Raw genomic sequence first — 10,182 nt, forward strand, 5'->3', positions numbered from 1 at the left:
GTAGTTTGGCCCTTACTGTAATTATTTTGAATGACTCCCACCCAAACATCCCTGTGGATATTTCAACTGAGCAGGAATCTTCAAATTCGAATTAACCTTCAGTTTCAATTCAGGTAAAATTTAGTGAATGCCAACTATTTTCTTTGGGTAAAGCTAAAAGCCCCTCCTTTTTTAATATAATTTATTCACAAATCCAGGTTTCTGTGTTTGCACAGCTTGCACAACTGCCATATGATTTCACAGTTTTATCAATAATTGCAAAATGCTTTCAGTTAGTGTGAAGGAAATGTAAGACTAAAATGTAAATATGTTTTCATGGCTGCTTTATGAACTCAAAACCGGAATTTTCTGTTTGGACTGCAACAGCGTTATTGACTTTGAAAGTGGCCTGAAGGAAAAAGGAGTTGAGTATGTAGCCTCTTTAAGATGGAACAAGGGCTAAGCAGCTGTCATTAAAGGTCACAGATGTAGTTAATAGCTGATTGATAACAAGGAAATGTGTGGAGCATAAGCTCCCCAATAAAGCAGGAGAGGGTGCCTGGTACAACACTGTATGCCTTCATAGTGGCCTGACCTGAAAACCGTCATTGCCATTTTCTGTGCCACAGTGATTATTGTCCTTTGGGAACTATGCATTTGGCAGCTGCTTATCAGGTTTGCATCAGGTAAATAAAGTACTGTCTGTAGGTTTCAGTTGGTGCTGACCTTTAAAGCCCTAAACGGCCTCGGTCCAGTATACCTGAAGGAGCGTCTCCACCCCCATCGTTCTGCCCTGACACTGAGGTCCAGTGCCAAGGGCCTTCTGGCGGTTCCCTCACTGCGAGAAGCCAAGTTACAGGGAACCAGGCAGAGGGCCTTCTCGGTAGTGGCACCCGCCCTGTGGAACACCCTCCCACCAGATGTCAAAGAGAAAACCAACTACCAGACTTTTTGTGCCACCCCAGCTTCTGAACAGCAGCGGTTCCAGGCGCTAACCCAGGGTTTGGTTTCCTTGGAGTAAGGAACAGCAGAGACTGTTGTCTCTTTATGATATATGGTTTATTTACACATATATACAACCTGAGCCTGCGGTGGAAGGGCTCACAGCATTAACACCCTGTCAAGAAGGTATTGCTTCTCCCATAGTCACAGCCTTGTCTTCAAGCAGAAGTCAAGCATGGTTCTGTTTCTCTGATTTCTGCCTGCATCTATCCCAGCTCTCTCTCACAACTCTGGCTTTGCCTTTCTCAGCGCCAGCCAGGTGAGGGAGGGGGACACCAATCTGCCCTCTGGCACAGAGCAGCTTCCTCTGTTAGACTAAAGACTGTACTTAGGCAATAACTATGGCCCTTGCCTGGCTAATTCAGCAATGGAATCGTCCATTAGATGTTAACCCTTGCTGGATTCAGGAATTAGAAGGGACTCAAGCCTCATGCAGCCATCCTGCTCACACACAACCCGCCAACTCACAACAATACATCATAGGCTCTGTGGAACACTGCAGGGCACACTTCCAAAGAAACATAGTTAGGAGCCATCTGCTGATCAGATAAATTAAATCCAGCCTAGCTAGCCAGCACACTGTGTAGAACATCCTGTTACATACATAAGTTAATTCAATAATAATAATAAACACTTCCGCAACGCACTTCTGATTTAACAGCTGGGACTGTAGCAAGGATAGAGGCTCCCTGAAAAGACCAGAAGAAACTTCAGGCAGCTTCTCAAGGATTATTTTGTTGGTTTTGTCAGACAAAAGCAACAGGTGCAGAGCAGAATAAAGCTTCCCTATCTGCACACCCTCAGAGTGCAGTCTTGGGTGTTTTATACCTTTTTTCAAACTACATAGCCCTCTCTTAGCCAATCAGAATGGGGCAAAGCCCTTTCTGGATGCCTTTTCTGTTACATGCCTGCTGCTTTATTTGCTTCCACTAGTTGGCGCTGCATGTTGTTGTTGTTCAGTCATTCAGTGTCGTGTCCAACTCTTCGTGACCCCATGGACCAGAGCACGCCAGGCACCCCTATCCTCCACTGCCTCCCGCAGTTTGGCCAAACTCATGCCAGTCGCTTCGAGAACACTGTCCAACCATCTCATCCTCTGTCGTCCCCTTCTCCTTGTGCCTTCCATCTTTCCCAACATCAGGGTCTTTTCCAGGGAGTCTTCTCTTCTCATGAGGTGGCCAAAGTATTGGAGCCTCAACTTCAGGATCTGCTCTTCCAGTGAGCACTCAGGGCTGATTTCTTTAAGGATGGATAAGTTTGATCTTTTTGCAGTCCATGGGACTCTCAAGAGTCTCCTCCAGCACCATAATTCGAAAGCATCAATTCTTTGGCGATCAGTCTTCTTTATGGTCCAGCTCTCACTTCCATACATGACTACTGGGAAAACCATAGCTTTAACTATACGGACCTTTGTCAGCAAGGTGATGTCTCTGCTTTTTAAGATGCTGTCTAGGTTTGCCATTGCTTTCCTCCCAAGAAGCAGGCGCCTTCTAATTTCGTGACTGCTGTCACCATCTGCAGTGATCATGGAGCCCAAGAAAGTAAAATCTCTCACTGCCTCCATTTCTTCCCCTTCTATTTGACAGGAGGTGATGGGACCAGTGGCCATGATCTTAGTTTTTTGATGTTGAGCTTCAGACCATATTTTGTGCTCTCCTCTTTCACCCTCATTAAAAGGTTCTTTAATTCCTCCTCACTTTCTGCCATCAAGGTTGTGTCATCAGTTTGATTGTTAGAATGTCAATTTACTTCTTTTCAGCTAGTCTTAGGCTTTTATACAAGGTTAACTGCCTATGGTATCTGGAAGGATTGCTGTATATGTTATAGTCTCATGAGCTGCAACACTAGATCTGCAATACCTGAAAGATTGTCTCACCCTTTATATACCCACTGCACTCTGCCTGTGGGGATCTGATCATATCTTATCAGGAGGCCTGTACTGCACAAAGTAGGAACTGGGGCTTTGGTGTTGTAGCATCTACTCTGTGGATTTCCCACCTGTTAAATATTAACAGGTGCCATGTCTGCTGTCTTTTCAGTTCCTACTAAAGACTTTCCTCTTCCAACAAGCCTTATAAGTAGAGATCTTTCATGATCTGAACCTGGATTGCAATTGATTCCAAGTTGTGTTAAACATGGTTTTTATTGTTTTGTCACTTGTTTGCTTCCCTGGGCTCCTTTGGGAGGAAGGGAGATAAAGTGAATGAATGGATGGATGGAGGGATATACCATAATGCATACTTTGTTATGCATATTTGAGCTGTGTTGTGTATATTTGATAATTGCTAAAAAGTTTCTAATGGATGCTGTGCTATATTTTGATATTGGATTTATGTGTTTTTATACTCGCGTACATCACCTTGAGACTAATAATAATAATACTACTACTACTACTACTAATAATAAATAATAATAATTATTTATACCCCGCCCATCTGGCTGGGTTTCTCCAGCCACTCTGGGCGGCTTCCAACAAAAGAATAAAAATACATTAAAACATCAGTCATTAAAAACTTCCCTAAACAGGGCTGCCTTCAGATGTCTTCTAAACATCAGATAGTTGTTAATTTCTTTGACATCTGATGTCAAAGAAATAACTACTTATTGTAGTTGGTGATATATAAATATTTCTATAAACAGGTACAAAAATATCTGTAGTTTAACCCATGCATATACTTGAAAAACGCAACTGTACTAAATACAGAATTATTAAGATATAACTATCCTTGAAATCTTATATTCTTACTGTTTGGCCAAAAGTGATTGCAACCAGCTATGGCAACATTACAGTAGAATGAAACCAGGAGGAGCATTGGGGCTGAATGAATTGAGAGACAGAGTTGTATCTGGGAGAGCTGGAGTTAAGGGTGTTGCCAGTCCAGAGGACCTGAGCCTTAAGCTTTCTGTGCTGTACCCCTGATCTCCTGCCTCTTCCTTCTAAAAAAAATATTACATTGATTACTGCACAAGCAGGCACACAGCAATTTGCCACAGGGCACTCTATTGGTTCTATCCAGTGGTTAGAGTGTCAAAGTGGGACGGGGACGGGGGAATAGGGGTGGTAGGCAATGCTAGTTCTACTCGGGGTAGGCCAATTGAAATGAATTAGCATGCCTAAGGGCCATTCATTTCAATGGGTCTGCTCTGAGGAAACTTAGTTGGATACAACCCCAGGGTTCAAATGGACGCTTGTCCACAATGCTCTCTGGGTGACCCGGAATCTCAGTCTAACCCACCTCAAAGGGGTTTTTGTGAAGATGAAATGGGGGAGAGGAACCACCATGTTTGTACGCCACTTTGAGCAACTTGGAGAAAAGGTGGGCTATAAATGTAAAATAATAAACTACATACATATATAAATGCAACACAATAGGAATTCAGTACACACAGTGGGACTTCGCATTCCTCTCTTCCTCCCAACCTCCTCCAAAAGTTGCCACAAAGGTCTGGCAAACCCTTAGAGCAGAATATGAGGACGAGGAAGAGGGGAAAGATCCACTGTGCAAGTGGGAGTCTGCTATGTGAGCAGAACAGCAGCTTTGGAGACATATTTATGCACCTTTGTGTCCCAGCTCAGGCCTGGGCCCCTAGTTCTTTAAGTACCTAGCAACACCCCTGGCTCAGTTTATATTCAGTCTCTCTCATGGACTCATTCGGTGATTCTGTGGACATGTCTGTCTTTCAGCCTCTGTTCCCTATTGGAAAAACAACCACGTATGTCACATGACTGTTGCGCTGTCAGAGAAAGATGATAAATTATTGACTACAATAGTTGCTATGGTACATGAGAGGCACATTGCCCTTTAATCTTTTACAAGCGTTGAATCAACAGAGCTCTTGATCGGCTGATTATTTTTTTAACCATACTTAGGTGCATTTTAGAATAAGATCAGGCGAAGTTCACCACATTACATTAGCAATATTATGGTGTGGCAATGTAATGGTGGGGCATTTTAGGCAGGGGGAGATTATGTGGCATCCTTTGCTCATCACTGCAAGAGCAATAGCCTTGAGACATGGAATGCTCTTTATTTCCTGCCATGCCTACAAGTATAGTAAAGGATATATATCTTCGTACAATCCTTGCAAGAGCCATTTTCTTTGTTTCATGTTTACATTTTCTTTGAACAGATACAACACCTCCAGCAGAACCTCCATGCTTTTGCCAAAACAATGGAATCTGTCCAGATCACTTATGCCTTTGTCCAGAGGAAGGGATAGGCTACCACTGTGAGATAGGTCAGTAAAGTCAGTCTATTCTTTCATCAGTTAATGCAGTTTTTGCATATTGGGAGCAAATGAGCAGAAGTTACTTGGTGCTGTTTAGCAAAAGGTCTTCTCTTACCACTGAACCCTTGTGTCTGATGGTACCAGGCATGTTAAAAAGGGTGCATTTCTATTCCCATTTAACTGGGAATAAGCACAACTGAACTCAGTGGGACTTATTTCTGAGTAAACATGTATAGGAATGTGTTGTTCCATTGGATTCTGTATGACTCGTGCCATATTTAACTCTGGTTATGGTTCCTTCAACTGAAGTATTAGTAGATACTTGCAATCTGTGATGTGGGTGCATGCCATGGTGGTAGCTTCCACTGCATGTGTAGACACCAGTGGTCCAGTTTAAACATGATGCCTACTGTGTGGAACTCCACACAGACTGGAGGGCTGTAGCTCAATGGCAGAAGAAATGGTTTGCACACACGAGGTCACAGATTCAATCACTGACATCTCCAGCTAGGACTGGAAAAGACTCCTGTCTGAAAGTCTGATGGGACACCTGCCGATCAGTGTAGACAACACTGAGCTAGATGAACCAATGGCCTGACTCAATATAAAGCAACTTCCTATGTGCATTTATTTTGTTCCAAACACCTCACATTACATGTGTCTGTTTTGGTTCTTTTATTTTCTTTTTACAAAGTAATAATCATAAATAAGTAAATAAGAATAAAAATGTGCATCCCACCACTGAGACCATTCCATTGTAAGTATCCAACCTCCCAAAATTTCAATGACTCTTGCAATGGTTTGACTCCTTTCCATTTTAACAGTACAAATTCTACAAACACCCTCCATATCTCCTCAAAATCATTCTCCTGCATATTCCCCATCTTACCTTAAAGGCACATGTTAATTTATCATTAATAGCAACACCCCACACCTTTTTATACCATTCTTCCATTTTATATTCTGCTTGCCCCTTCCACTTCTTAGCTATAAAAATTTGTGCAGCTGTCAATAAATTTGTGAGCAAGTCCTGCATAGACTGTGAACCTGCCACTCCATCATAAATTGACTGTTTTGGTTCTGTTTAGTCAAATGACGCTGTGTTACAGGGGGTATGAGATAGTAATAGTATGGTCACACCTGTGTGGTCTCACCTGTGCAGGTGGATCAAGAGACTGAAAGCCAGAGACTAACCTTAAGCAATAATACTCACGATAACAGGAGCAGAAATTTTGTGAACCATTTGCTTCTTGTCATTGCTAATGACAGTATGATGCTTGGGAAAATTAATTTTCCAATGAGTGGGAATGGCCACAGCAGAAAAGCATTTCAAAATTGCATTAGAGAGCTTTTGTGTGTATGTGTGCTACATTAGATGACCAAACTCCCATTTCCTTGTGTGTGCCTTTCTGGAAGTGATTTACTGTGAACTATCGTTAAATGAAATCATTGCAAATGAAATTGCTAATACATATCCTAGAAAATGTTATCCCTAGCAAGTGGTTTCTTTTCCCTGTAAATGAGGCAGGTGTTTGATGTAGTTTATGACTTTACAAATAGCTATAATTACTGGTGGGGTCTTGAACTCGCATCATCTACAAATGTGGATGAAGGGACTCCTCCTTCTCACAAGTCCTACTTGTTCCATTTCTTCTTCAGGTGGCAACAAGTATCACATGAGCAGAGCACTCCATGTTTTAATAACTTTAATGTAAGAGTGAAGTACTGAAAGGAGTCCAGGTCCAGATCAGTGTCTCTCCCCCCCCCCATGCTCTTGAAAATTGTTCTATATGATGAAACACTTTTAACGTGGAGATGTCGTCGTCGTCCCCGTCGTCCCCCCCCCCCGCCGCCGCCTTAACCCCTGTGATGCAAGTACTTATGTAGTCAACTCTTCTTGAGATATACTAAGCTTTGAGATAATTATTGTTGGCAGGTATGGATATTCCAGGGGAAAGTGTGACAACAACACTGCAAATAGTATGTGTATGTTTTTCCTTCGTTCCTTTTCCTCCTGTTTCAGTAAAGTGAGTAATTAGACTTGTGGTCTCAAGACAACAGATAAAAGTCCCCAAGTGAATGCAGGGACATTACAGTTTATTTTCCAGGTATAAATGGAACACAGGATGGTCAGGTAGGCTGATGATTAAGTTTGAACTGGATTATTATTATTTTTTAATGCAACAACTTTCACTCATCTTGATTAGAGTTTCACAGTAAGAAATGGGCACAATTGAAGCTTAGAGGTAGCTGGAAATTTTAAAATGCAATGCCCAGTTTTTAGCCATGCATGCAAAAAAGACGAAATGTTGTAAAATCAATGCCAGGGATAGGGAAATCCAGCCATCCAGATGTTTCTGAATTCCTAACACCCATCTTCCCACCAACATCTAGAGAGTCACAGGTTCTGCACTCTGCTATATGTTATATCTAGCAATATTATCTTCTCTATCATATGGTACACCTCCCCCCCCCCCAAAAAATGGCATGCTTATGTCATAATTATGTTAAGATTCCTTTCAGCACTGGAAAATTAATGTGTAGGGTGAGAAGTACACTACAACCAACCTTAATGTTACAGGCTGTAAATATCTGTAGAATTACACAGTTACATAGCAGATTTGAGCATAGTTTGCATGACCTCATAAATGGCAGAATAGCTGAAATAAAGAATGTCCTGAAACAATGAAGGGTTAGTTTGGGAAAAGAAAATGGAATTAGAAATCCTTCATAGAACACTACCAATCCTTTCAGTATATACATTCTTCAGACAGATAAGACGATTAATGCTTACAGGAATGTTGTGAGTACCTTACAGTTAAGTCAACCCTGCATGGAATATAGTACTTTAAATATTTTCCACAATATTTCCCACAGGTGTTGTTCCTAAAGCAACTCGGATGTGCACTAGGAAAAAAATTGGAATACCTACTCTTGAACCTCCTAATACCGGTATATTGAATTTCAATGTGACCCTACTTGGCCTCTCTGAAAAGGCCAATATGAAAATCTCATATTGATTGGAAGTACTGATTGGCTATGGGTTCTACTTTAAAAAAGACACCATCCTCTATTTGAAGGGATATTCAGTCCAAGTCTGGGGTAAGATAAAGACGCAAAAGTGCTCTCTGTTAATGGACTGTTCAAAGTTTGAAACAGGCTTTAGCATATTGGATGAAATCATTTTAACCTGCTATACTTAACAATTCCCATTACTGAGGCTGCACTGCCATCTAGTGAATATTAAATAAGCAAGCTGTTTAAAAGCTAGGCTTCTCAATTTTTGCTGAATTTTCTGCCAAATAAGAAGTATTGGGAGAAAAAACAAGGAATAAAATTGCACAGGACTTTGTACATTTTTTTAAAAAAAATTGGGTGTGCCATTGCTCAAACTCAATCAATGTATTTTTATATATAAAAACATGTCTGGAAGTGTTCTTAGAACTATGATATGATACATGGGATGAATGTGGGAGATGTTTGGAATGACTGATGTTGAAGAATAATTAGAAATTTTTAAAAGGCACTTATTTAATGAAAAACATGCATTTATTTTACATAGGAAGTAATATTACTTAACTAAAATGTAATAACTGGTCTTCAATCTTTGATCTCATATTTTTTCCTCGCAAGAACCCTGTGAAGTAAGTTAGACTGAGAAACTGTCCCAAGCAAACTCTGTGAATTTCATAGTGGAGAGAGGATTTGAACTGTGGTCTCCCAGTTGCCCATCTGACACTAAGCCTCTACATCATACTGGTTCTCTGAATGTCATTCAGTCATTTAATCGGTGAATGGCCTAGGCTCTAGCTCAGGGTCACCAACATTTTTAGACTAGTGGACACATCTCAAATTGTGAGAGAGTGCTGGGGGAACCAACTGCAGAACGGATGCCATGGAATTAGCATGATATAACACAAAATTAGAGAGACAAGCATCCTCTGACAACCTTCTGGAATATGATCACACATATGATCACATACACTTTTGAAATCATGTCATGTTCCTTATAATGGGAATTTGTGATTATGAGGAAATATGTAATGTTGATCTTTTTAATTGAAGTGCATTCAAAACTTACATTCACAACTTAATTACTTTTATAGTGACAATCAGTGCAAATCAAGCCCATCAAATCTTTGCTTCTTCCCTGGCACTTTTATTTGCTGCGTTTGCAGAGCTTGCTAGTTTATTAGTACCAAATGCCTTAATTCTAGGACTTGCATATAGGCGTGACTATGAGAGTTCCAGAAAAAACATCTACTTCTGCTTCATTGACTACGCAAAAGCATTTGACTGTGTTGACCACAGCAAACTATGGCAAGTTCTTAAAGAAATGGGAGCGCCTGATCACCTCATCCGTCTCCCGAGAAATCTCTAATGTGGGACAAGAAGCTACAGTTAGAACAGGATATGGAACAACTGATTGGTTCAAAATTGGGAAAGGAGTACAACAAGGCTGTATATTGTCTCCCTGCTTATTTAACTTATATGCAGAATTCATCATGCGAAAGGCTGGACTGGATGAATCCCAAGACGGAATTAAGATTGCCGGAAGATATCAACAACCTCAGATATGCTGATGACACAACCTTGATGGCAGAAAGTGAGGGGGAATTAAAGAACCTTTTAATGAGGGTGAAAGAGGAGAGCGCAAAATATGGTCTGAAGCTCAACATAAAAAAACTAAGATCATGGCCACTGGTCCCATCACCTCCTGGCAAACAGAAGGGGAAGAAATGGAGGCAGTGAGAGATTTTACTTTCTTGGGCTCCACGATCACTGCAGATGGTGACAGCAGTCACGAAATTAAAAGACACCTCCTTCTTGGGAGGAAAGCAATGGCAAACCTAGACAGCATCTTAAAAAGCAGAGACATCACCTTGCCGACAAAGGTCCGTATAGTTAAAGCTATGGTTTTCCCAGTAGTCATGTATGGAAGTGAGAGCTGGACCATAAAGAAGACTGATC

Source organism: Lacerta agilis, chromosome 4, assembly GCF_009819535.1.
Source record: "Lacerta agilis isolate rLacAgi1 chromosome 4, rLacAgi1.pri, whole genome shotgun sequence".
NCBI lineage: Eukaryota > Metazoa > Chordata > Lepidosauria > Squamata > Lacertidae > Lacerta > Lacerta agilis.